We start from the raw sequence: 24,694 nt of genomic DNA, 5'->3' as shown, positions 1-24,694 counted from the left end.
CCCTGCAGTGTCCAGCTTCTTTTCTGAACACTGACATAAGTTGTTCACTGCTCCTATAAAGAGACAGTAAACAGCAGCTCATTAATGTAATTGTGGTTTGAAAAACATTCTTATTTCAATCACAGCAATGTATTGGTTATTATTAAAAGTAAAGCAAGCTTATTAATCAAAAAGGCATAGATTTAAGTGATACCAAGTATAAGGAATAAAGACAGAAAGGGTTACAAGCAAACTAACGTAAAAATACATTTCTAATACTAAAACTTAATTTCAGTCAGTTATAATCTTTGACTACGCAGGTTTTTCAATCATTGTCAGTTTCCAGAGACTTCACCCCCTTGGTTGAAGGAGCCAAGTAATGTTCTTTGATTTCAAGAGCTCTGGCCTCTTTAGTTCCCCCAGTGATGGGTGCCAAAATGGCCTTTTCTCTCTCCTTCTGTCTTCCCAAAATTCATTGACTCTGCTTCAAGAGGCAGGAAGGCTTCCTGGGGGTGCAGTCTTCATCCCCCATCGAGACAGTAAACTTCTCCACTTGTTAGTTTGATGGCTTTGTTTACGTTTTATGTAAATATACCTTCCTTGTTCTCTGGCTGATGGCCAGGCTGGTCAGACAAGTAAATACACATCTCTTTGTCTAGGACAGACTGGCCTTATGTATTGCTTGCCAAACACATTTTAGAAACATAATTTTAGCACATATTTATAAGTCTTTGTGTATACACTGTATATACACCACACAATGATTTTCAGGACCAGCATGTTACCAGTTTGTATATGATACCTTACATCAGTGGTTCCCAACCTTTTCTCTGCCAGAGCACACCTTGATACCTTTAATTATTTTAAGGAACACCACCAAAATTGTCTCCAAATGAACTCATCCTCTTATCGCCTCAGTTTCAGCTGTTTACTGCTCTTGCCATTCACTGTGACAAGTATTTTCAGTCAATTCACACATGCACACCAACAAGACACCAAATTTTATTATATGATAAACAACAAATAATACAAAAATTGTACCAATCGAGAAACATAAACTAACAATATTATTATGTATCAAGACTTATGATATTACCTTTTCATCTTTGAGGTACTTCTTTTTTGTATAGCTTTGGAAGTGCCAAACTCCAAGTCTGAGATCCAAGCCTAGCACTGAATCTGAAAGGGGAAGTTTTTCAATTTCATTGACTTTGAGTGCACCTAATGTTACTCTCATGATTTCTATTCATGCTGGTAAAATTAATGTTTCTAAGATTGTAGGTGGCTTTTTTGCCTTTGTTACAAACTCAGCAACCACGTCGCTTGCTTCCAGTGCTTTGTCAGAAACAGTTGCACAGTCTATCATCAGTCAGACTTGCTTTTCATTCTGATCCCTCAGACGCTTTAAAAAAATGATGTCCTTCTTGGCAAGGAATGAATGTTTGCTTGTAAAGTGTCATTTTAACTTACTTGGCACGATGGCATGGTTTGAGAGTTTCTCCCCACACATGGAACATTGTGGAAGACGGCAAGATGGTTCCCCATAGATGAATATCCATATTGCAGATAGCTGTCACAGAAGTGTCAGTTCACCACTTTCACTTTCTTAATTTTATGTTCAGCTTCACCACTACAAGTTCATGTGGAACTGCAAAAATCGTTTTTCTTCAAATATTTGTCAATTTTTGGGTCATAAATTTGAAATTCACTGCTGTAACTTTTGAGATTTGTAAGATTTGGAAAACACACTGACCACCACATGACTCCAGTAACATCAAGTTCATTTGAGTGTAGTGTTGCGCCTTTCACAGGCCACTTTTAATTTTGTCTCATGAATATTCATGAGCCAATCCAGAAGGAAGCTGGTAGGGTTAAAATCAAAACAACCCTGGTGGCTAACATTAGATCGTGATCTATCTTTTGTGTTAGAATTAACATTTTCAACAGTGGAAACTAACATTAAAGCTAAATATAAGAACTCTGGACAAAAGCGTACTCAGTGGAGAAAGTGGCACACACTGGAGAATAATATTTTGGGATAACAAGAAATTAATAATTAATAATTTCTTCTCATTCCCAAAATAGTTTTCCCAAGTGTGTATAACTTTCTCCGCTGCTTTTAAATGCAATATAATTAATTATAATTCATTCCAGGTCCGGCTTGTTCTGGCTTTTATCCCAAGTCAAATGTAAATATAAAACTTAGGCTTGAATTCTATGTCTTTTTTATGTACATCATCATCAAAGGCTCATTGCAGCACATTGCATTCATCAGGGCACATCATCTTTGTTTACTTTTTATCCTTCTTAGCATTGCTTTGGGGAATGGAATGTGACACATGCATAATATTTGAAAGGGGCCTCATTCTGGAGAACAAAAGTACAGAATGCAGTCTGGCTTTGACACTAATTAAAATACAAGGGAAATATTAGTTCTCACATGTAGTTTTTCAAAAAATTATGCGGCACACTGGTTGGAAAACACTGCCTTACATGACACCCTTTAGATACAGATTATTGCAACAGAGTGTTAGGTGTAGAGAGTATGTCAGGCCTGACAAGTTGTTGAAACAAAGTGCTGAACCACCAGTAGACCTCTTTATCACAACTACTCCCCTGGGTAATGTATGTAGCCCCATTGAAATCTCATGATGAGGGGCCAGGTTCCAAGTCATGGGCAGAACTCCTGACTCAGTCCTGTGCTAAAAGTACCAGACCATGGTCCCTGCCAAAAGCAGATAAGGAAATATTTTTAATTTATTCTTTTATTTAATTAGACTTTAATCCATGTTTCTTTTAAAATGTGAATTGAAAAGAACTTCAAGGAAGTAAGAAATCTACTCAACAGAAACACAGATTACACAGTGTGCATGATCAGATCCAACTGATATTGTGAAGAATAAGAATGCTTTACTTCATTTTTATAAATGAAAACTCAGACATATCAGGTTAGGTATCAGGTATCAGGTTACTGTTTTATATCATTGTGCTACCAAACGTGTAAGTTATGTGGAGAAGGCAATTATAATTTTTTAAAAATTGAGTCTAAAATTTTCAGAGCTATTCTTGGAACTCAAGGTGATTAATTTTTATAAAGTTTGGTAAAATTCTGTTAATCATATCTTAACGCAGCTGGGCAAAAATAATAATACGTTTTACCAATTAAGACATTTTTCATATGAATTTTTGGGATAAGGCTAACATGTTTTATCCTAGGAGAACAACTTCTTTATAAAACCTCACCTCAGCTTTGCCGCAGACTCGGTTCCTTTCATAAGGTCAAGAAAACTAGGTTATAAATGTCAGAATTCTTCCCATTAACCTTTAAACAACATAATCAGGTTTGGAGTTCCAGATACACATATCCACATGCAAGCCTAGATATACGTAGTATGCTTGTTTGAATGCCTGATCTCATATCATGCCATAAATAGGGCCTCAGGGTCACCAATCTATTCTTATTCTACTTATGGTGGCCAGGTGCCCAGTTTTTGACTGGAAAGTCCCGTCAAAAAGGGGACCTGACAGAGCCCAGTCATATCTACTGACCGGACACCCAAAGTCTGGTTACGGTGGGTGAGGGAGGCAGGGAGGCACTGGGTCATGGTCCGCACCAGCCCCTACTCAGCTGGGGCTGCCTTCTACTTGAATCGAGTGGCTGCAGTTCCCAGCTCCCAGCCCTGGCTCCTGATCCAGGAGGGGGAGGGGAAAGGGGAGAAAAAAAGCAGTGAGCGACTGGGGGAGAGGGAAAGAGGAGTGGATGGGGCAGGGCCTTGGGAGTAGGGGTGGGACCTCGGGGGAAGAAGCATGATAGGGGCGAGGCCTCAGGGGAAGAGGTAGACCAGGGGAGGTTCCAGCACTCCTGTTGGAATGTCTGGTTTTTAAATATTACCAAGATGTCAACCCTAACCCTACTTGATCTCTCTCATGTTTTTGACATTGTTAATCATATTCTCCTTGATATTGTGTTAACCTTGTCTTTTGTGACCAAATCTTCTCCTGGTTTTCCTACCTTTTTCTCATTCCTTCAGCTTTTCTTTCAAAAAGTCTGCTTCTCTCCCACTCCCTCTTTGGCCCCACTCTTCTCTCTGTCTATATTCCTTTCCTGTATGATCTCATCCTCAAATGTGGCTTCATTATACTTATGATTCACAAATCTACCTCTCTACTCTAATCCTGTTTCCCTCCCTCCAATTTCATATCTAGGCCTGTCTCTCTCTGACACCTCTTCTTGAATTCCAACCATCCATCAGTTTAAACTTACCTAACTATAATTGCACTTCTCATCTTTCCTCTGAAACATTCCCTACTTGCTGTTCTTTGTCACTAATGACAACATTCCCATCTTTCCTGTTACTGAAGCCCATAATCTGAGGGTTATCTTTAGATCTGCCCTATTTATATTTTATAAATGTGAGAAACTTAGCATCCAAATTAATTTCAGAGTTACACCCTGAAATATAATTGTTTTCCTCACAGCTCCTAAAAATTTATTTTAAAACTGGCTTTCACATCTGTCTATCTTATCTATCTAAAACTATACATGCATAATAAAAACTATACTTTGAAAAATGAAAACATACTTTATAATTCTTTTGTTGGCTACGTTATCACAATACATTGCCCTATTATGTAAGACACTCATCTGGAAGATCAATTACATTATCAGAAAATCTACAATACTGACTCTTTAGTTTGAGGTATTGCTCTTTAATATGGAGTATTAAACTAAGGGCTGACAGAACTGCGCTTGCTACACTGATGTTAAAACACTGCTGTTACTACCAGCATTTTAACATGGGTTCCTTGACTTTTATATATAAGGGTTTTTGGTCTAACAGTGGAGTTATAAAAGCATGCTGAATGTGGTAGTCTACAGCATGATTTGGCTAGTATGGTTTTCTGAAAATATCTGCCCACATTCATCAGGGAACCCATGAACCCTGATAACATCAACTGATTAGGCAAGCATTGATGGATCCCCAGGGATGCTTCACCAGTATCAGTGTGGCAGGTTAGGGAAGGTACATGACACTCACATTTTTAAGAACACAGCACTGTTCAGAAAGCTTCAAGCAGGGACGTTCTTTTCTGACCAGCAGATTACCATTGGTGATGCTGATATGCCAATAGTGATTCCATAGGATCTAGCCTACTTCTGGCTCTCCTGGCTCATGAAACCATACACTGGCCACCTTTCACAGTAGCAGCGTGTTAGTCTGTATCCGCAAAAAGAAAAGGAGTACTTGTTGCACTTTAGAGACTAACAAATTTATTTGAGCATAAGCTTTTGTGAGCTACAGCTCACTTTGTCGGATGCATGCAGTGGAAAATACAGTGGGGAGACTTTATATACAAAGAGAACATGAAACAATGTGTGTTTCCATACACATTGTAACAAGAGTGATCAGGTAAGGTGAGCTATTACCAGCAGGAGAGCTGGGGGGGGGGACTTTTTGTAGTGATAATCAAGGTGGGCCATTTTCATCAGTTGACAAGAACATGTGAGGAACAGTAGTGGGAGGGCGGGGAAAATAAACATGGAGAAATAGTTTTACTTTGTGTAATGACACATCCACTCCCAGTCTTTATTCAAGCCTAAGTTAATTGTATCCAGTTTGCAAATTAATTCCAATTCAGCAGTCTCTCGTTGGAGTCTGTTTCTGAAGTTTTTTTATTGAAGAATTGCCACTTTTAGGTCTGTAATCGAGTGACCAAAGAGATTGAAGTGTTCTCCTACTGGTTTTTGAATGTTATAATTCTTGACGTCTGATTTGTGTCCATTCTTTTATGTAGAGACTGTCCAGTTTGGCCAATGTACATGGCAGAGGGGCATTGCAGGCACATGATGGCATATATCACAATGGTAGATGTGCAGATGAACAAGCCCCTGATGGTGTAGCTGATGTGGTTATGGTGTCCCTTGAATAGATATGTGGACAGAGTTGGGAATAGTCCACTTCCATCTTAATTGAATTGGCTCATTAGCACTGACCCCTCACTTAGTAAGGCAGCTCCCATCTTTTCATGTGCTGTGTATTTATACTTACCTACTGTATTTTCCACTCCATGCAACTACTACTGTGGCTCTCACAGATGACTTCATGAGAAACTGTAGTCTTCCATGGTGACCCATCGCAGGGAATGGTAGGGGTATTGATGTAGCCCTTGGTGCCACATAGAATATTGGGGGCTGCAGGGAGCTGCTACCATGGAGTTCTCTAAGGAGAACAGAGGGTGGGAAGTCTGGGATTTTTGGACCTGTAGGGCAGCCAGGGTCTGCAGCATTTGCGTTTGCTGCCTGAGAAGACCCACTGCGTCATCTTGCATCTCCCTTACTTTTTCCTGGGCCTTTCTCCTGTTTGCTCTTTCCCTCTCCATGCTATCTTGTTGGCACTTCAGGCCGTATATTTGCAGTCTGATGCAGCACAGGCTTGTAAGATCTCAGCGAACATGTCCTTCCTACTCCTTTTCTTTCTCCTCCTCAGCAGAGTTAGACATTCAGCAGGCATGGAGGTGGACCCTTCAAGGCTGTAACAGCAGCAGCTGCTGGAAAAAAAACAGACAGATGTATCATTGGATTTACAGTCACAACAGAAGATGCACAACACAAGGTGACTCTCTCCTCCCCTGCCTTGCTGTTCACAGTAAGGGTCTTTGTCTTAGGCTCTTCCAAGGTATCCCTGGGTGGTTTGCAGGATGCTGGTTGTGTGCAGCTTGTTGTAAAAGTGGCAGGTCTTCCTGGCTCAGTTTCTTCACTTTCCCGTAGCACTATTGCTGATTCCTGTTTTATGCCTTTGCTTGAATCCCCATGCAATCTTTTCGCAGATGTCCATGTTTCTATGACTGGTCTGTAGTTGTGCTTGCACAGCCACTTCTCCTCACAGGCCCAGGAGATCCAGTACCTCCCACTTATTCCACGTAGGAGCATGTTTAATTCGTGGAGCACAGCTGCCAACTTTCACACGGTAAATATGCACCCTGACTTTGACCAGAAGCCAAAAATCAAACTAATCCCATTTCCAAACAAGGCCAAAACAAGCCAATCCCTAAGAACCCCAACATTCTATGTGAGTAGATCCCCCCGGCGTGCAGGCTGGGACTGTGGTGGGCTGTGCTGCTGTGCACCCCTGACTCTCTCCCACCCTTGCCCCTGCTTGCCCCGCCCTTGCCGGGAGCCGATCAAAAAAAAGAAGCAGCAAGCTACAAGCAAAAAGCTAGCCAACAAGCAACTCACAAGCCAATTAAACCAAAACCAAGCCAAATTTCTGCATTTTTTTCCGCAGGTTTGGCATGTCTGGTGTGGAGCTGGCATGGTCAGTTGAGTAGCTGCACACAAGAAGGGAGAGTTGCTAGGTGTGCTTGCCAAGGCGGGCAATCAGAAAAATGCATTTAAAAAATGGGGATGGGGTGGAGTTCAAAGGAGGGAAGTTTTCTGGTCTCCATGACCTCTGAGCAGAGGAGTTTATAAATGTGACCAGAACAGTCACTGTTGCAAGGAATGGGGCATTATAGGACAGCGGCTAGATGACTATTAGGGTCAACACAAGTTACACTGTGTCTACACTTTCAGTGTGTTGACGTGAGTGTTCGCGCTGTTCGGGGAGGTGGTTTTACAGCATCACTGTGACAGGGTGCTTACATCAGCGGGAGACAAATTTTAGCATAGACACATGCACGAATAGGTCGACGCAAGGCGAATTACATCTACCTAACTTTGTTGGATTCCTCTGAATTTTGGTATACCTCAGGCAGGTGTGGAGTAGGATTAGTGGCCCAAATGTAGCCTCATTTGAGTTAGGGGTTGTGGAGATATATGTCCTCTAGCCCAAAATAGCCATTTTTCAAAAAAGTTTCTAGGGTTGTTGTTATAGTTGTCGGTTGTTATTTAAGCAGAGCTAGACATCAAATTATTGATCTGATATGAGTCAAAATGGTCTCATTCTGTCAAGTTTTACCCACTAAATCTTTGGGAGATCCAAATGAGAATAGTATTTAAAAACATGCTCACTTCTTTGCTTGTGTAGATGTACCATCTGGAAGGATTACAGTGCACATGCACCAGTAAAGTAAAAAAATGAGAGGGTTTCTGTGCAGCCACTTTATGATTGCCTGGGTAGTCCAAGAGTATATACCAACACCATTACTCCTGGTGAACACCTTGCCACTGATGTTTCTAGTCTGAACCTTTGTTTACCTATGCAATAAAGATTTAATAGCTCATGTTGCTTACAGAAAGTTGTCTCTGTTATAATATAACATGTTTTATTTTGTGGGTAGGTTTACTGTGAACACAGCAGATTAGTCAGCAGGTGGTCTAGCCAACAATTTTGTTATTTTGGGTGCAGAGGAATCAGAGAACAGGACTTTGTGTGTGTTGGAGGAACAGGGACTTGAAGAAGGGTTACAGCTGTGGAGGGTACAGGAAATGAGAACAGATGGTAGGCAAGCCTTGCATTTGTTGTTTGAGAAAAATGCATTTTACTAGCCTCTGCAGAAATGGGATGGGCAGGAGAGGAGGGAATAGAGTGGCTACTTCCTGATTTTGGGGCAGGTGAATGTGATGTTTCCAAAGGTGCCTTGGATGGAGGTTTGGAACTGACAGTGCAGGTACCTTGACCATTGATGGAAAAGGAATATGTGTGCCCTGTCTTGCCACTGTGTGGATTTTGAGCGATTCCTGGATCAGGGGTCAGAGGATCTTTCTCTCAAAAGTAAAACTAAGTATTTTGAAACAGAAGTCCATCCTTGCCACAAACTTCACCATCCAACCATTATGAAACATGAGCAGGAACACCAATCCACTGTAAGATAATCATCCTTTGCTACAGGCACTGCATGTGAGTCCAGTTATAGGAGGGAGGGAAGTAAGACCAGTAGAAATGTTTGTATACCAGGGAGCAAAGACTTCAGAGGGATGCATTTCCTGCTTGCAGGGAGTGTGTGGGGGTGTGTGTGTTAATTTGCATGGGCAACCTTAACTGTGCATTTCCTGGTTTTAAAGACGTTTGAGTTTTGCTCAACTCAATGTTCTGCAAACATACCACCAAGCAACCTTGACTCTGCACTAACATAGGTTTTTGACACTGACTATGATTAAAAAAAATCAAGAAAACTGGTTCTGCCCCTGTGAGCTGATAACTAAGCAATAGATCACTTGGTGGGGGACTTTGATCACCTGATGAAGCTGGTCAGGGGTCACCTGACAAAGAGGACGGTGAAGGTTATAAAAGAAAGGACTCTCACTGGCTATTCTGTGGAAAGAGCAGAAAGAGAAGCTGGCTGCAGAACAGAAAGAAACATTGTATGATTTGGAGGAGAATTTTCACAGAAACAGCAAAAGACACATCTCTGACACCAGGGCTACTCCCCTGCCAAATTTTAAAACCCTGTTCCAATGCATGGAGGTGCTAGAGTTTCTCAATGAAACAGGTGTAAGAAGTTTTTTAGTTTAGGCAAACAAAGTATTTTTCCCTAACTTTGTGTTTGAAAATGGCTGAACTATTTTAGCTGAAACTTTAGGGAAAAAAATCAGCTTGAGGCAGAAACCTCCATGGAAAATTTCATCCTGAACAGTAAAAGTTCTATGCCATTTTAAGGAACTGAAAATAGAGCAATCAAATGGAAACCATGGACAACTTTAACTATACGTATGTCACCTATAATAATGAGAAAAGCATCAAGCATGTAACAGTAACAACAAAATAAGAAAATAAAAACTGGTTTAATCTTTCTAATAGCTGCAAATCTTAAACCCAAACACACAAGTAGTACACATGGATGGATCGTACACCTTTCACTCTAGAAAATTTTATGAAAAATGTACATATATTTAACCAATATCACGAGAGGTGATAATAAAAACAAACAAACAAACAAACAAAAACCCTGACCCTACTCTTACTAAACCTTCTACAGGGAAGATGTAATTGCCATAAATAATTTAAAAGTCCTGGAAGCCAGATATTTCCAACATTATATAATTATTACAATCCAAGTAATTTTTTTTATTCTGAGTATATAGTTGCTCTCAGTTGTATAGCTGATTGTTTTGCCTACATGTGCGTATGTAGCTTGTATAGACATAAGAGTTCCACCCTACTTGTTTGCTTTTCATTTTTCCTGGAAGCAGGAATACGTGTTGCCAAAGTTTAATACAGTATTTCTATATCTGTTTACTTTTCTCCTTGATATACAGCTGTTGTTAAACAGGAACTAATGCTTGTCAGTAATTGGTTAGCTTGTTACAAATACATTAATTAATTGTTACTACTTCCTCTAACAAATTCATGTGATTCACTGTGTCATATTTCAGAATTAGGTAATTAGTTATCTGGAAAAGCAGCAACAAACTCATCTTACACACAGTGCAATAGAAAGAGAACCTGAAGAGAACCCTGCTAACGATCTGGTTTTACAGTCCTTTCACAAGCAAAAATGCCTGTTATTAGGACTTTCAAGACTGGCCCTAAACAGAGAGTTTCTTCACATCTCTCCATCCTCCTGTAATTACCCCTTGGAACTTCCTTGATTTTTCTTAACCCAGTTACCCTCTTGCTTCGGGCACCTCATACAATATATGAGAGCAGATCTGGACCACATCAGAGATTTGTGTCCAAGAGTTGCAATAATTTCTCTGATTTGTCCGCATGTGTGAATAATTGTGCTGTCCAGTGTATTAGGCAGGCAGAGGCAAGGTTCCACCCACAACATCTCATCTACCTGCTTGGGAGGTGGGAGTGGAATTTGTGCAGCACCCACATCGCCCTGTGGGCCCAGACCCAAGATTTAGTGAGCTCACACAGGGTTGTAAGTGAGGGCTCTTAGGGTATGTCTACACTACGGAATAAGGTCGAATTTATCGAAGTCGGTTTTTTAGAAATCGGTTTTATATATTCGAGTGTGTGTGTCCCCACAGAAAATGCTCTAAGTGCATTAAGTGCATTAACTCGGCGGAGCGCTTCCACAGTACCGAGGCTAGAGTCGACTTCCGGAGTGTTGCACTGTGGGTAGCTATCCCACAGTTCCCGCAGTCTCCGCTGCCCATTGGAATTCTGGGTTGAGATCCCAATGCCTGATGGGGCTAAAACATTGTCGCGGGTGGTTCTGGGTACATATCATCAGGCCCCCGTTCCGTCCCTCCCTCCCTCCGTGAAAGCAAGGGCAGACAATCATTTCGCGCCTTTTTTCCTGAGTTACCTGTGCAGACGCCATACCACGGCAAGCATGGAGCCCGCTCAGGTAACCGTCACCCTATGTCTCCTGGGTGCTGGCAGACGCGGTACGGCTTTGCTGCACAGTAGCAGCAACCCATTGCCTTCTGGCAGCAGACGGTGCAATACGATTGGTAGTCGTCCTCGTCGTGTCCGAGGTGCTCCTGGCCACGTTGGCTGGGAGTGCCTGGGCAGACATGGGCGCAGGGACTAAATTTGGAGTGACTTGACCAGGTCATTCTCTTTAGTCCTGCAGTCAGTCCTATTGAACCGTCTTATGGTGAGCGGGCAGGCGATATGGACTGCTAGCAGTCGTACTGTACCATCTTCTGCCAGGCAGGCAAGAGATGAGGATTGCTAGTAGTCGTATTGTACCATCTTCTGCCAGGCAGGCAAGAGATGAGGATGGCTAGCAGTCGTACTGTACCATCTTCTGCCGAGCAGCCATGAGATGTGGATGGCATGCAGTCCTTCTGCATCGTATGCTGCCAGCCAAAGATGTAAAAGATAGATGGAGTGGGTCAAAACAAGAAATAGACCAGATTTGTTTTGTACTCATTTGCCTCCTCCCCTGTCTAGGGGACTCATTCCTCTAGGTCACACTGCAGTCACTCACAGAGAAGGTGCAGCGAGGTAAATCTAGCCATGTATCAATCAGAGGCCAGGCTAACCTCCTTGTTCCAATAAGAACGATAACTTAGGTGCACCATTTCTTATTGGAACCCTCCGTGAAGTCCTGCCTGAAATACTCCTTGATGTAAAGACACCCACTTTGTTGATTTTAGCTCCCTGAAGCCAACCCTGAAAGCCGTGTCGTCAGTCGCCCCTCCCTCTGTCAGAGCAACGGCAGACAATCGTTCCGCCCCTTTTTTCTGTGCGGACGCCATACCAAGGCAAGCATGGAGGCCGCTCAGCTCACTTTGGCAATTAGGAGCACATTAAACACCACACGAATTATCCAGCAGTATATGCAGCACCAGAACCTGGCAAAGTGATACCGGGCGAGGAGGCGACATCAGCGCGGTCACGTGAGTGATCAGGACATGGACACAGATTACTCTGAAAGCATGGGCCCTGCCAATGCATGCATCATGGTGCTAATGAGGCAGGTTCATGCTGTGGAATGCCGATTCTGGGCTCGGGAAACAAGCACAGACTGGTGGGACCGCATAGTGTTGCAGGTCTGGGACGATTCCCAGTGGCTGTGAAAGTTTCGCATGCGTAAGGGCACTTTCATGGAACTTTGTGACTTGCTTTCCCCTGCCCTGAGGCGCATGAATACCAAGATGAGAGCAGCCCTCACAGTTGAGAAGCGAGTGGCAATAGCCCTGTGGAAGCTTGCAACGCCAGACAGCTACCGGTCAGTTGGGAATCGGTTTGGAGTGGGCAAATCTATTGTTGGGGCTGCTGTGATGCAGTGATGTGATGTAGTGACCCTGGGAAATGTGCAGGTCATAGTGGATGGCTTTGCTGCAATGGGATTCCCTAACTGTGGTGGGGCTATAGACGGAACCCATATCCCTATCTTGGCACCGGAGCACCAAGCCGCCGAGTACATAAACCGCAAAGGGTACTTTTCGATAGTGCTGCAAGCTTTGGTGGATCACAAGGGACGTTTCACCAACATCAACGTGGGATGGCCAGGAAAGGTGCATGATGCTCGCATCTTCAGGAACTCTGGTCTGTTTCAAAAGCTGCAGGAAGGGACTTTATTCCCAGACCAGAAAATAACTGTTGGGGATGTTGAAATGCCTATATGTATCCTTGGGGACCCAGCCTACCCCTTAATGCCATGGCTCATGAAGCCGTACACAGGCAGCCTGGACAGTAGTCAGGAGCTGTTCAACTACAGGCTGAGCAAGTGCAGAATGGTGGTAGAATGTGCATTTGGACGTTTAAAGGCGCGCTGGCGCAGTTTACTGACTCGCTTAGACCTCAGCGAAACCAATATTCCCACCGTTATTACTGCTTGCTGTGTGCTCCACAATATCTGTGAGAGTAAGGGGGAGACGTTTATGGCAGGGTGGGAGGTTGAGGCAAATCGCCTGGCTGCTGGTTACGCGCAGCCAGACACCAGGACGGTTAGAAGAGCACAGGAGGGCGCGGTATGCATCAGAGAAGCTTTGAAAACCAGTTTCATGACTGGCCAGGCTACGGTGTGAAAGTTCTGTTTGTTTCTCCTTGATGAAACCCCCCGCCCCTTGGTTCACTCTACTTCCCTGTAAGCTAACCACCCGCCCCTCCTCCCTTCAATCACCGCTTGCAGAGGCAATAAAGTCATTGTTGCTTCACATTCATGCATTCTTTATTCATTCATCACACAAATAGGCGGATGACTACCAAGGTAGCCCAGGAGGGGTGGTGGAGGAGGGAAGGAAAATGCCACACAGCACTTTAAGCACAGCACTTTAAAAGTTTACAACTTTAAAATTTATTGAATGACAGCCTTCTTTTTTTTGGGCAATCCTCTGTGGTGGAGTGGCTGGTTGGCCGGAGGCCCCCCCACTGCGTTCTTGGGCGTCTGGGTGTGGAGGCTATGCAACTTGGGGAGGAGGGCGGTTGGTTACAGAGGGGCAGCAGTGGCAGTCTGTGCTCCCGCTGCCTTTGCTGCAGCTCAACCATACACTGGAGCATACTGGTTTGGTCCTGCAGCAGCCTCAGCATTGAATCCTGCCTCCTCTCATCACGCTGCCGCCACATTTGAGCTTCAGCCCTGTCTTCAGCCCGCCACTTACTCTCTTCAGCCCGCCACTTACTCTCTTCAGCCCTCCACCTCTCCTTCCGGTCATTTTGTGCTTTCCTGCACTCTGACATTATTTGCCTCCACGCATTCGTCTGTGCTCTGTCAGTGTGGGAGGACAGCATGAGCTCAGAGAACATTTCATCGCGAGTGCGTTTTTTTTTTCTTTCTAAGCTTCACTAGCCTCTGGGAAGGAGAAGATCCTGTGATCATTGAAACACATGCTGCTGGTGGAGAAAAAAAAAGGGACAGCGGTATTTAAAAAGACACATTTTATAAAATAGTGGCTACACTCTTTCAGGGTAAACCTTGCTGTTAACATTACATACATAGCACATGTGCTTTCGTTACAAGGTCGCATTTTGCCTCCTCCCACCGCGTGACTACCCCCTCAACCTTCCCCCCTCCCTGTGGCTAACAGCGGGGAACATTTCTGTTTAGCCACAGGCAAACAGCCCAGCAGGAATGGGCTCCTCTGAGTGCCCCCTGAAGAAAAGCACTCTATTTCAACCAGGTGACCATGAATTATATCTCACTCTCCTGAGGATAACACAGAGAGATAAAAAACGGATGTTGTTTGAATGCCAGCAAACATACACTGCAATGCTTTGTTCTACAATGATTCCCGAGTACGTGTTACTGGCCTGGAGTGGTAAAGTGTCCTACCATGAAGGACGCAATAAGGCTGCCCTCCCCAGAAACCTTTTGCAAAGGCTTTAGGACTACATCTAGGAGAACCGCAAATGCCAGGGCAAAGTAATCCTTTCACATGCTTGCTTTTAAACCATGTATAGTATTTTAAAAGGTACACTCACCAGAGGTCCCTTCTCCGCCTGCTGGGTCCAGGAGGCAGCCTTGGGTGGGTTCGGGGGGTACTGGCTCCAGGTCTAGGGTGAGAAACAGTTCCTGGCTGTCAGGAAAACCGGTTTTTCCGCTTGCTTGATGTGAGCTATCTACAACCTCCTCCTCCTCATCTTCTTCGTCCCCAAAACCTGCTTCCGTATTGCCTCCATCTCCATTGAAGGAGTCAAACAACACGGCTGGGGTAGTGGTGGCTGAACCCCCTAAAATGGCATGCAGCTCATCATAGAAGCGGCATGTTTGGGGCTCTGACCCAGAGCGGCTGTTCGCCTCTCTGGTTTTCTGGTAGGCTTGCCTCAGCTCCTTCAGTTTCACGCGGCACTGCTTCGGGTCCCTGTTATGGCCTCTGTCCTTCATGCCCTGGGAGATTTTCAAAAGGTTTTGGCATTTCGAAAACTGGAACGGAGTTCTGATAGCACGGATTCCTCTCCCCAAACAGCGATCAGATCCCGTACCTCCCGTTCGGTCCATGCTGGAGCTCTTTTGCGATTCTGGGACTCCATCATGGTCACCTGTGCTGATGAGCTCTGCATGGTCACCTGCAGCTTGCCACGCTGGCCAAACAGGAAATGAGATTCAAAAGTTCGCAGTTCTTTTCCTGTCTACCTGGCCAGTGCATCTGAGTTGAGAGTGCTGTCCAGAGCGGTCATAATGGAGCACTCTGGGATAGCTCCCGGAGGCCAATACCATCGAATTGTGTCCACAGTACCCCAAATTCGAGCCAGCAACGTCGATTTAAGCGCTAATCCACTTGTCAGGGGTGGAGTAAGGAAATCGATTTTAAGAGCCCTTTAAGTCAAAATAAAGGGCTTCATTGTGTGGACGGGTGCAGGTTTACATCGATTTAACGCTGCTAAATTCGACCTAACATCCTAGTGTAGACCAGGGCCAACTCTCTCTTACACTTCTTTGCAAATGTGAAGTCCAAGTTACAGTCTATCCTAAATGTTGTCTTTGGGAGAGTAAATTCAAATATATATATAGATTTGTCTGTGTGTGTGTGTGAGAGTTAGAGGGAGTAGTAACAATTAATTAATATATTTGTAACAAGCTAACCAAATGTATATATTTGCATTGACTGAGCTATATAATCAATAGATCTAGATAATACTTAGTCCTGCCTTGAGTTTAGGGGACTGGACTAGAAGACCTCTTGAGGTCCCTTCCAGTCCTACACTTCCATGATTCTATGGTCTATATATGCATTGATTTATATATAGAGAGAAATATGAATATGCTGTTTATGATGTTTAACACTTTCACTAACTTTGTCTCTTATAGCACTATCCTAACTTTGGCATTCCTAATCTCAAAGTTATTATGTTACTAACAAAACTGGTTCCAGAACACTGAATTTACTGGGCAATGTAAGATTTCAATAATATGCATTTTGCAGGTACACTGTTTTGCATCATAATACTTCAGTTATAAAGAAATTAATTCTTGGGATTAAACTATTATTTATTTTCTCTTATACCAGGGACACGGAGTGGATTTAATAACTCACATCAGCACAAAGTTAATTATATTTATACTTGAGCATCAATACTTTTTGTCACTTAGGAACAGAAAATCTTGCCCTCTGGCTTCCATCCATTGGGATGATTTGAGTCCATATGTTACACAGAATGCTAATTAATACTGTGCAACACAATTCATGCTGGTAAAATGGATTTAGGAGATGTCAACAGACTTTAAGTACATACTGAATATGACATATTTTTGATGGCACATTCCAGTCTTTCATCCTATATGATTTAAAAACAAATGGTGTGAGAAAAAAATATCCTTGTTCTGAAGTTCACCAAGGCAAGTTGTTAAATAAAACCATTGTTTCCCAAAGGGACCCTGCAGACTTCAGAATGGCCTTTTCTGCAAGTATGGGACCCTATACTATACTGCAATTCTGAAACAGTCCTGTTCAGAAGTTGCAGAAAGGTGGCAATTTTGGGGGGCTTTTTTCCCTTCAAAATGAACATTCTGTTAGTATACAAGGGAATTTTCCATATCAGTTTTGGTGTACATTCAATGTAACATGCATTGAGTTTTCCTTTTTTCCAGGAGATAATTATATACTTTTCAGGAAAACAGAAATGCTTTCATTTTTAATAGTGATGTGTTATTTCAATAATACTTCTGTGATACAGAATTATAATAGCTATCAAATATGTATTGCTTCCAGATCTTTCTTCAAAGACCAGAGTTAAGGAGACTAGCAACCAAAGTCCTGATGATCCCAATCTAGCCCCAGTTCCACCCACTCATCCTAGTCATAAATCTAAATCTAAATCTGATTACTGCATGTGTAGAGAGTTTGCATATGTCAAATTCATCTGAGAATCAAGTTCTGACAGGAAATGAAAAACAAGAAAATAACCCTGAAGTGGACTCTAATAAGAATAACATTTGAATTTTTGATCTTTTTTCGTTTGATCCTCTTTAATGCTTAATACTGCATATCAAGACAGTGTCTCCTATGTAGAAGAGAAAGTTAGCTGACAGAAAATTTTGTGATTATTTTTTCATAATTTTTTCATATTCATTCTACTTAATATGATTATACAGGAATTATTAAAATCTGTTCTGAGGTATGAATAGAAATATCTTAGTTGGCCACTGACTGTGAAGCCAAGCAGTAAGTAAGCACTGCAAGAGGCACTGTGGACATTATTACATCATATGATTCCATCTCACACATCCGATGAAGTGAGCTGTAGCTCACGAAAGCTCATGCTCAAATAAATTGGTTCGTCTCTAAGGTGCCACAAGTACTCCTTCTCTTTTTGCGAATACAGACTAACACGGCGGCTACTCTGAAACATAGCACATGTTGTTATTCTTTATCAAATTATCCAGCTCCCCAGATCACTGTGTCTGCAATCATGAAGGATATGGATTGTTAGTCCTGGAGACTGAGGTTCATATAGATTGTAAACTCTTTGGGCAGGGACTCTCTGTGTTCTGTATTTGTGCAGCACCTAGCATAATGGTATCCTCATCCATATTTTGGGCTCCTAGGCACTGTGATAATACAAATAAATCATAATAATCATAGTCTTAGTCTTCCTGACACTATCCTGCCATTAAGGCTCAACCCTGTTCTGAATGCTCAACCTCTAAGAGTGAGAAGATGTTTCTATAAATATATTCATTTTGGCAATCTCAGAAGCAAATGTTCACTGTTAAAGACCATCTTGTGAGGAATTCTTTTACTGGCACAGCTGGCGTAATGTCTGGTAATATTTATAAGAGTCATTAAAAACTGAAAACGCAGCTTGTTCTGAGAGGTTAGGTCACCCAGTCCCTGTTAAATGCATTCTCGTGATTTAACATGGTTTTCCATGGTTGGTCTGATTTGGCCGGTTGGAAGTTAGGTATCCTGCATGGATTAGCAGTTCTTTTAACCATGTTGTGATACAACACACAGACAGACAGACAGGCACCACACACACACAGATCTTTTGGTAATCATCCAGACATAATTCTGTAATAGTGCTAGGTAAGAGTAGTGGCCATGGAGTAGTGACCCACTACATTCTTGGAGGAAGGGTTCTCCCCAACTCTCGCTTTGCCCTGTGGAGTTCTGCAGCAGCTGGCTGGGTTACTTGCTAGGCACTGGAGGAAGCACTTGGACCCTTGTTTTATAAAACTTTAACATACATTCCTTACATATGTGTGTGTAAGATGACTTGCATAGAAGGTGATCCCTAATTTAGGCCCCAGTCCAGGAAACACTTAAACACACGCATTGAAGTCAAAGGACTGCTTACCTGCTTAAAGTTAAGCATGTGCTTACATGCTTTGCTAGTTTGGGGCCTTAGAGTCCAAACCTGAGGCAGTTGAAGTTGATGGGAATTTTGCCATTAACTTCAAAGGGAGCAGGTTCAAGCACTGGTGACATATAAACTGAACTCCCCAAAACTTACTATGACTTACCAGGTCAGGTTAAGTTACTGTCTCTCATTGGGGCCCCTCTATAGTGGTTCCCTCCCCAACTGTTACTTCTCCCCCAGAAGTCCCACACAAACCTGCACACAGCTGTAATATCTGTCAGCCACCTGCTGTTTCATACATGGCTCTGCATATCGTTCGTGGAGAATCTTTGCTGCCTCCAGATTCCTTGGAGCTCCTGGCTAGGCATGCGGCCCCTGCATCCAGCTTCCCTGCTGCTCCTAGCTAGCTATGCACTTGCTGCATCCCAGAGCATGACAACTTGCTGGTTCAGGATCTTTCTCATCTCATTACCTGCCCAGGAGAAGGGGAAGTACATTGAAGAGACTGATTGGAGTTATAATCCCCAACTTAGCAGATCCATCACCAGGGCATTTGAAAGTCAATTCCTTTGGTCTTGTGATATCTACAACTAAGTGAGCTCACTCTCAAGCAATGTCTTCACTGCAGAGACCTCACTGGGCTCTTACTTGGGTGTTGCCCCTAACTCCTCTCCTGTCCACACACAAAAAACACTCAAAGTGGAGCTTTGAACCACAGTTGCCAATTTTCACACGGTAAATAAGCACCCCCGACTTTCACAATAAGCCAAAAATCAAGCTAATCCCATTTCAAAACAAGGCCAAAACAAGCCAATCCCTAAGAACCCCAACACTCTATATGACTAGATCCCCCGGCGTGCAATCTGGGACTGTCGTGGGTCTGCTGTGCATCCATGACTCTCTCCCCACCTTGCTCCTTCTTGCCCCCCCTTGCCGGGAGCTGATCAAAAAAAGAAACAACAGGCTACAACAAGCTACAAGCCAAACAAGCAACAAGCTACAAGCCAAAAACTAGCCAACAAGCAACTCACAAGCCAATTAAGCCAAAAATAAGCCCAATTTCTGCATTTTTTTTTTTTTTTGCAGGTTTGGCATGTCTGCTTTGAACCTGGGCTAGCTGGCATAGCTGGGGGCGTGGGTTAGGGTTAGAGCCTGGGTTCTGCTTTCATTCGAGCTAATATCCTGCCCACTTTGTAGTGAGGATGCAGGCTGAATCATTTGAGTGCTGATAGTCTCCAGTGCCTTCCCACAATCCCCCGCGTGTACCCAGAAAGATGGACAAATTCTTCCCCAATTCACTGGGAAAGAATCATAGAGCAGTTCAGCTATCTGCAGCACAAAGAACCAGGGGATATGCCCCCAGAAATCCTAGTGACACTCTTGAGTGAGCACCAGTGAAGAGACAGTAACTCAAGTACTGCTTTGCATTGTGACTGCTCACACCTGGGATAGGCTAATCCTGGTGCTCAGACCTGTGTGCAGATCACCCAAGTTACCTCTGCTGTGAAGGCTTACCCTGAGAATGAGGTTTATATTTCCTTTTGTTTGCTGTGGAGAAGCCTCCAGTGGTTTGTAGTAGGAGCTGGGAGCTGGGTCTGCCCACATTTGCTAAGATTTTTTCATCACAATCAACTGTACCATTGCGAACAAATATTTACATTGCAATAAAACAAGCTCAGACTGTAATAATGAAACTTACAATAATGGTGTCTGACTTTTAGACCTTTTTAATAATCTGTGGCCATTACTTCTTCTCTGTGGAAAGTTTAATCAGAGTAGAATCAGTGTTTTATGGGTTTTTTATTGTCACTTCAGGTAGTACTGTAAAATATATGTTATTTTTATAAAAATGATTGGAAGTGAAATATGTGTGGTCCAGCTAATGCAAAGATTAGACCATATAGCTACACTTTAGACTAAAAATGCCTCAGAGCGTAGTCCATCTCCATTTTTGTGTCTTGTAAAGTAATGAGCATGCTGCCAACAACGATAGTAATCAATTTCTAAGATGACACCAATTAATGATTGGAACATAAGAACTGTCATACTGGGTCAGACCAATGGTCTGTCTATCCCAGTCTCCTGTCTCCGACAGTGGCCAATACCAGAGGTTCAAGGAGAGTCTACAAAACAGTAAAATTTTGGAGCGCTCCACTCCTGTCTTCTGTGGCACTCTGTACCTCAGAGCAGCACCCTGTAACCCCTATATTCATCATTAATATATAATTATGATATATTTCATACAAAGCATGCCATGAAGGATATCATGTGAAAGGTCATGATCTGCCGAAACACATTGTTCTGTCAAAATATGTATTTCATTAGTGTATATTGTTAGGGGGCTTATTCCTTCACCCACTTACTTCCCTGGTCCTTCTTGCATGAACAGAGAGCAACAATACCCGAAGTCCAAAGGTGCAAACAATTCGATGTTTATTGGGGTGAACTTCCAGCAAGCATGATTCCAGTTTCCTTCCTTAGTGTCCTCCTTCCCAGCTCTGACACCACAGAGCCTTACACCTGTGTCCCTGTTCCCATTCCTGCCCTTAGCAAAACATTATTCCAATTTCCTTACCCCCATTCCCTGTTCCCATTTCCCCCTTTAGCAAAACATGATTGCAATTTCCTTACCCCCATTCCCTGTTACCATCTCCCACACCCACTCCCACTCCCCCCCCACACCCACTCACTTCCTCATTGACTACAGATTGTATAGTAAAACTTGAGTTCTGCTTAGCTATACCTTAACCAATCATTTTCAATGAAATTTAACTAACGAATCCTAACATATTGTAACATGATTATGTACCCAATTATATCCCACCACCTTAATTAGTTTACACCCAGCAAAATTAATTATACAGCAGACAGGAACAATCACAGAACCAGACAGAGATTATACAGACAAACAATAGCAAAGTGGGATCTATAATGACAAAACAATACAGAAGTTTTTCACATCCCAGCTATTGATAAGTGAGTTCTTGCCAGACAGGATGCTATCAAACTAAGTTTTCTTTTACATTTTCTAGGCACTTCCCTTTCTCTGGAGGTGATAGGCATACAATAGCACCTTATTTCAATGTGACTAGTTTGGAATGTGAGGATGTGACTGTTCACTTCCTAGCTTATGGCTGCCTCTGTTGCTTAGCCAAAGGCCTTAGCCTAAGAACAGGGCCTCAGACTGTCACAGTAAGAGAAGGCCCTTACACCAGCAGATAGTGATTTTGATTCTTTCTTTTATACCTCTATAATTAGCCAAGTGATAAGAATACACCTAAATTCTTAAAGTACAGGCCTTGGCAGACAGGCCTGAATATCTATATCCTAACATATATGAAGTTATGATATTTTGCTATATGGTTTTAGTGAAATATGTTGTAAGTATATTCACTTGTAGTCTCCACTACAAGGGTGGTGACCCCTGGCCAGAAGGTTGTTAAATCACCAATGAGCAGGGAGTTGTTGTGCAGGCACCATACAATGGGGACTTCTCAACTCTGTGACTCAGTTGCACAAGACCACACCAGGGGGATTGCTCAACTCTGTCTCAACAAAGCCCACCAGAACATGTCTAGGCTAGTATTTTCCCAGAACATGGACTGAGGGTATAAATTAAAGGACAGTAGCATCATGCCTTTGCCTTTCTCCTCCTTCACCTACACAGGAAGCAACAAGAATGCTGGGAAGACAAAGACTTCAACTGAGGAGACTGGTCCAAGGCTTAAGGGAGAAGCCTGTGTATAAAGAACTATAAAATCCACTGGGGTGAGAAAACTGCTTGATCCAAACACTGCCTAGTGTAATAAGGTTTAAGGTTTAGACTGTGCAGTTACCTTTTATTTCCTTTGGTAACTATCTCTGATCTTTTGTGCCTACCACTTATAATAACTTAAAATCTATCTTTCTGTAGTTAATACATCTGTTTTATATGTTATGTGGTTGAAGTGCTTGCGAAATCTCAGCTTAGTTTACAAAGGCTTGTGTATTTCCTCTCCACATTGAGGGAGGGGCAGACTGGGTAATAAACTTACACTGGTCAAGCTTCTGATCAGGGCAAGACGGTACAGTTCTGGAGTGCAAGTCTGGGGGCTTGGGAGATTTTCTGGTGCCTTTCTCTGTGTGATTCATGAGTGGCTCTGGGAGCTTTCATGCAATCTAGCTGGGTGTGGGGTTCCACATGTTGTTATGCTGAGTGATAACAGCACCTGGAGGGTTTGCTGCTTGTCACTAACAAAACATTGTGAGAAACAGCCCAGGCTGGAGAGTTAAGGGGGAACAATGGTAACCCAGTTCCAGGTTGTACCCTGGGGATACTGTCACACTTCCCCTCCTGGTTTAGGATCACCCCGAGCATGGGGTTACGTCCCTGACCATCTTGATTAAGAGGCACTGATGGACCTATCCTCTCTGAATTTATTAGTTCTTTTTTTAACCCAGTTATACATTTGGCCATCACAACATCCCATGGCAACGAGTTCCACAGGTTAATTGTACACTGTATGAAAAAAACACTTCCTCTTGTTTGTTTGTTTTAAACCTGCTGCCTTTTAATTTCATTAGTTGACCCCTGGTTTTTGTATGGTAGAAAGGGTAAATAACACTTCTCTATTCACTTTTTCCACACCATTCATGATTTTAATAGATCTCTGTCATATCCCTCCTTCATCATACCTTCTCTAAACTGAACAGCCCTAATCTTTTTAATTTCTCCTCGTATGGAAGCCGTTCCATACTCTTGATACTCTTTGTTGCCTTTCTCTGAACCTTTTCCAGTTCCACTGTATTCTTTTTGAGATGGGGAGAACTGGACACTATTCCAGGTGTGGATGCACCATAGATTTATATACTGGCATTATGATATTTTCTGTCTTACTTTCTCTTTCCTAATGGTTTGAGTGGTAACAGCTCATTTAGAACTCATCATTGTACACGTGTAGTTGGGATTATTTTTTTCAGTGTGCATTACTTTGCACTTACCAGTGTTGAATTTCATCTGCCATTTTGTTGCCCAGTCATCCAGTTTAGTGAGATCCTTTGGAACTCTTCACAGTCAGCTTTGGACTTAACTATCTTGAATAATTTTGTATCATCTGCAAACTTTGCCACTTCACTATTCATTCTTTTTTCCAGATCATTAACGAATATGTTGAACAGCACAGGTCCCAGTGTAGATCCTTAGGGGATCTTGCTGTTTACCTCTCTCCATTGTGAAAACTGATAATTAGTTCCTATCTTTTGATTCCTATCTGTTACCAGCTACTGATTCATGAATGGACTTTCCCTCTTATCTCATGACTACTTCCTTTGCTTAAGAGCCTTTGGTGAGGGACCTTGCCAAAGGCTTTATGAAAGTCCAAGTACATTATATCCACTTGATCACCCTTGTCCACATGCTTGTTGACACTCTCAAAGACATGAGTTCCCTTTACAAAAGCCAAGATGACTCTTCCCCAACAAATCATGTTCATCTAGGTGTCTGATAGATCTGTTCCTTACTACAGTTTCTACCAATTTGTCCGGTACTGAAGTTAGGTTCACCAGCCATTAATTGCCAGGATCGCCTCTAGAGACATTTTTAAAAATCGGTGTTACGTTAGCTACTCTCCAGTCCTCTGGCACAGAGATTTGTTTCAGCGAGAGGTTACATACTTCAGTTAATATTTCTTCTTCAAATAGCATGGCAGACTCCCTTCAGATACTGCTTGAAGAGGTCAAGGAATTGCAACACAAGTTATTAAATATCCTCCAATCAGCAACACCAACCAGAGTCACCATTCTAATTAATGAGGTGATCTTGGATCTCATGAGGATGGTTCGGCAGACCCCAGCTAAAGTGCCACTAACTTGCAAGAGGTCTGATAGGAAAGACTATGTTCCCATCAAGGCTCTGAATTTTTGTTCTCCCATTTGTCTCCTATTCCCTGGTGGTAGAGGCAATAAATGAGCAGAGAAAACTACAGAATGCCAAGGCAGCCGTATAAAACAAGGAATAGAAGAATCTCCATCTTTTTGGACGGAAGTCCTATTCATCAGTGACCGTACAATTTTGGGACACTAATTATCAGGCCTTTATGTCCAAATACAATCACATGAACTATATAGTTTAATGAGTTTTTTGAGCACCT

At 42.7% G+C, this 24,694-nt stretch overlaps 1 long non-coding RNA gene across 3 annotated transcripts in view; it reads left to right on the top strand.

Moving 5' to 3' along the window:
* The window catches only part of LOC311518040, a 39,167-nt gene that overhangs the window by 3,303 nt on the left and 11,170 nt on the right, over window positions 1-24,694 (top strand). Inside the window, exons 2-4 of one of the 3 annotated variants that reach the window (XR_014710868.1) lie at window positions 6,468-6,593; window positions 6,808-6,947; window positions 22,234-22,334. This is a non-coding gene — a long non-coding RNA (uncharacterized lncRNA). The remainder of the gene's footprint in view (window positions 1-6,467; window positions 6,594-6,807; window positions 6,948-22,233; window positions 22,335-24,694) is intronic. The other 2 variants (XR_014710867.1, XR_014710869.1) reach the window with 2 other exon arrangements.

Source organism: Lepidochelys olivacea (genome assembly GCF_965140295.1).
Source record: "Lepidochelys olivacea isolate rLepOli2 genome assembly, chromosome: 1".
Taxonomy (NCBI): domain Eukaryota; kingdom Metazoa; phylum Chordata; order Testudines; family Cheloniidae; genus Lepidochelys; species Lepidochelys olivacea.
This window is presented reverse-complemented; position numbering and strand designations above follow the sequence as displayed.